Here is a 4,257-nt window from a genome sequence, read left to right on the forward strand (position 1 = left end):
GTCAGACAGAGATCACAAGTAGGCAGAGAGGCAGGCAGAGAGAGAGGAGGAAGCAGGCTCCCCGCGGAGCAGAGAGCCCAATGTGGGGCTCGATCCCAGGACCCTGAGATCATGACCTGAGCCGAAGGCAGAGGCTTAACCCACTGAGCCACCCAGGTGCCCCAGTGTAGCTTTTTATACTCGTCCTCATGATTGACTTGATCATGCAGTTCATTTGTGATGTTAGAAGTGGTAATTTTGGTTTAGGAAACCATCATTATTTGTGTTCTCCCAGAAGTACAAGGATTCTGGCACAAATAGCTTATTAAGAAGGTGACCTCAGAAAATATCAATAAAGAAGTAGGAAAGTGAGACAGAGAAGGAAAGGCAGCCGATAAAGTGTTTTTTATCAAGCAAGATGGCATTGTGGGAAATTAGTGCTTCATTCTATTGGAGAACTCACCTTAGAGTCATCCCACCTAAGGTAATAGAGATCTGGGGAATAAATACTCCAAGTCCTTTTTGTCATGCACTGAAGACTTTTCCAAGGGGCATTAATTCTCTAGGACTTCTGATCTGCTGTGGAGTAGATAGAGCTGGTCCAAATTGCTAGAGAAAACTCTCTGGCAAAGAGATGCAGGTGCTGGTGATGGAGTCCATTCAGACAGGATTGCACTAAAAGAATAAGGTCTATGGGGGCAACTGGGTGGTGCAGTCAGTTGAGCAACTGACTCTTGCTTTTTGGCTGGGACTGTGATCTCAAGGTCATGGGATCAAGCCCTGTGTCAGGCTCTGCGCTCAGCAAAGAGATTCTCTCTCCCTCTCTGTCTGCCCCTCCCGCCTCCCTACTCTCACTCTCTCTTTCTGTCTCTAAAATTAAAAAATAAATCTTTAAAAAAAAGAATAAGGTCCAAAAACACCTGCTAATCTAGATGTAAGCCAAGAGATGCTCATAGAAAACTCCTACTGGCTCTATCATTACTGCTTCACCTTACTCTGAAGATGAAGAGTTTTGAGGACTGATCAACTTAAAGGGGTACAATTTCTCATCCAGACACACTTTGTAGGGTGTGAAATATTAGCAGGAGGGAACTAAATTAACTTGCATTGGAGTAATATGTTTCTTTTAGGGGAAATCTCAAACACCATTTTGTTTTTGGATCCCCACTTCAGATCTTCAAGAGCATTTTCTTCCTTAAAGCAGTAGTGGTCACGGGGACCAAGGATGCTGCCAACTGGAAAAAGACTTAGCCATCTCTTTCTATTTGAATCTCTTTACTCCCTCCTTCTCCTTGCTATGGGAAAGGGAGGAGAATAAGAAGTCTGCATTTCTTTGCTAGACAGCTAGGGAACAGCATACTCTGGAAAGGTCTGGAGTAAATTGTCTACACAAACTCTTTCTAGATATTGGGGCACTCTCTGCTTTTAGATCAATGCTCTTACTTTTGCCATTTTTTATATTAGCCATCCAACTACTAAAGTTTTGATTAGGCTATGATCTTTGTGGAAAATAAAGAGAAGTAAATCATTTGACCTGCTTGGACTTTAGGCCTCTGGTATCCTTCATCTTAGATAAAATAATATGAATAGCAAGTATTATTTTTGTAATTATTATAGTGTTAAATTATTGTGCCTTAACTCTGTGGTCCAGTGGTATGTAGTTTACATGGATTGGCTTATTTCATCCTTATAATAACTCTCTGATGTAGCTACTATTATCATATTCATATTATAGATAACTGCTCCATTGGTTCCACCAGACTTCTCTGATGAAAGAAAAACCTTCCTCTTTGCAATTACCAAGTAATACAAAGGGAGGTATTTTGACACCATCCAAATATTTTGTTCCCCCAATAAACCTTTACCCAGTGACTTTAACATTCTTGTACCAACCAATAATTATGTTATGGTTGCAAAGGGTGATTTTTGTCAGTCCTTTTTTGTTGTTGTTTTGTTTTGTTTTTTATTAGCTGACATCTTTCTGTAGAAAGGACATTTCTTTTCTTCTCCCTCTTTTCCTTGAGTATCACTTGTACCCATGGATTTTTATTTATTTAGCATTGTAATAATTTATGGCCATTATTCCTTTTGATGTTCAAATAGTCTCAAATTTGCCAAGTAGGACCTCCTTCAAGTTGGCTCTTATGTCCTTCTAGCACTCATTGAGTGTTTTTTTGGTTTTTGCTTTTTTTTTTTTTTTTTTTTTTTTGCTTTCTGGCATGGAAAAATATTTCAGGCTCATTCCCATACTCTTCCTTCCCCAGACCTATGAACAATCATTTCTCTAAGCAGCCCTGTTTCCTTTCAGAGAGAAATGGTATTTAAACACCAAATCTGGGCATTAGGTGTGTTCACTGCTATTCAGGGTCAGTGTCTCCAGACCTCTTCATGGCACAGAGCCAGAAAAAATCTTTTTTCAAAAAATAATGAATTTATTTTGATCTTTCCATTTTCATTATTCTGATGGATAACCAAAAGAACTGGATTTGCAGGTGTGCCTTCTGTGTGGTGCCCTTTTGTGAACTCTCTTCTCTCTGTTGGCTGTTGGAAGATGTTGCTATCTGCAATTTTACCTCTCTCTCTTCCAGACTTACTAACATCTTTGGTTACTGAAAAGACCTCAGTGACTGCTTTCCAGGTTGCTTTTTTTTTTTTTTCTGCTGCTGTTCTTTGCCCCCATTTCACAGCCAGGCTAGGGCTGGATACCAAATTACACTCTGTACCATCTCATTACATTACATTCCTAGTTGCCAAGAGAACATCATATTTCAAGGACATAGTTTGGCTATTTGAAAGGTGTGGAAACTACATTAGCTTCCAGCCAGAATTATTTTCTGTTCAAAGGCAAGATAATATCTTATTATTCTCAAGTGTTCTTTTATAAAACTTCACTTTCTTCAGTTTCACTTTATCTTGCTTTTGTTTTTTGTGGATATCTTATTTGCATTTGCAAATTCATTACTATAAAAGGGGTAATTTTAATTTAAAAAATTGGGAAGTATCTGTCAAGTTTGAGGTGTTGTATTTATTTAAACAAGGTTTATAATTTTTTACAATAGTGATAACGACAATTAGATCTGCATTAGCTCATTTGTAGCACTTACCTAGATCCCATTGCCCTGGTAGCTTTGCTTCCTAACTTTCCTTTCCCATGGTGGCAGGAAAAGCAGTTAGATAATTATGTGTTCTCTTTCCCTTCTCTTGTGGGGTATTTTTTTCTTCAGTTTGTTCAAAATATCTGGAATTCTCAAGTCCAATCTACTGCTCAGAGATCTTTTTCCACCTTTTTCTCACATCTGTTCCTTTGTGAACCTCTTATCCTGTTTCTCATCAACCATCCCCTCTTTCAATCTTTAGCATGGTGGTTAAGAGCATAGTTTTCAGAGATAGTTTTTAGCTATGTAGCTATTGGCAGGCTACTTAATTTTTCTGTGTCTTATGTTCCTTATCTGTAAATTGGGGATAATAATAGTACCTACCTCATAATCTTGTTGTGAGGATTAACTGAACAATATGTATAAATCATATAAATTGGTATTTAGCATTAAGAAAAGCTTCAATAAATGTGAACATATTTTATTATTTATTGCATACACATCAACATGAAAAAGACTTACATCTATCCATATCTAGGATCAAATGCCTGTCCCTTTTCCTCCCATAAATAAACTGAACAGGGTCACCACCTCTATCTTTCACACAGAAGGCAAAGTGTCTGACTCAAGTAAATGACAAGTGGAAGATGTAGGTAAGGGGGGGGAGGTAGAGGAAGTACAAGTGTACATTGTTCTCTCCTAGACATGCTAACCTTGTTGCCTCTATCTGTCATGTCTATCTAGAGGTAAGGTTGCCAGATAAAATACAAGACACCAAGATCAATTTAAATTTTAGATAAACAACAAACCATTTGCTGTTATGGACATATTTATACTATACTGTAAATATTTTTAAGGTTTCTATATATTATGATATTTTGACACCCTAAAATAAAAGCAAAACCTTTCTGGCTGGAGAATGATTGCTCCTCCCTGAGCTAGCCAATTCTTAGAGATCGCAAAGGGCCTAAGCAGAGCATATTTTTGATGTGCAAACTAACCATTTGAGGGCTACACTTTCTCTATCTGGCCTCTACACCCCACAAGACCATATTACTCTGCTTTAGTCATCGCAAGTTGCCTGGCAAACTAAGAAACACCCCTAAAGTCCAAAGCCTGATGAAATTATTCAATCTAGTCAGTCTTAAACTGTTGACCCTGCCCTTCCTTGACTTTCTTATGG

The sequence above is a fragment of the Lontra canadensis genome, unplaced genomic scaffold (assembly GCF_010015895.1).
Source record: "Lontra canadensis isolate GAN:19392208 unplaced genomic scaffold, GSC_riverotter_1.0 scaffold116, whole genome shotgun sequence".
NCBI classification, from domain to species: domain Eukaryota; kingdom Metazoa; phylum Chordata; class Mammalia; order Carnivora; family Mustelidae; genus Lontra; species Lontra canadensis.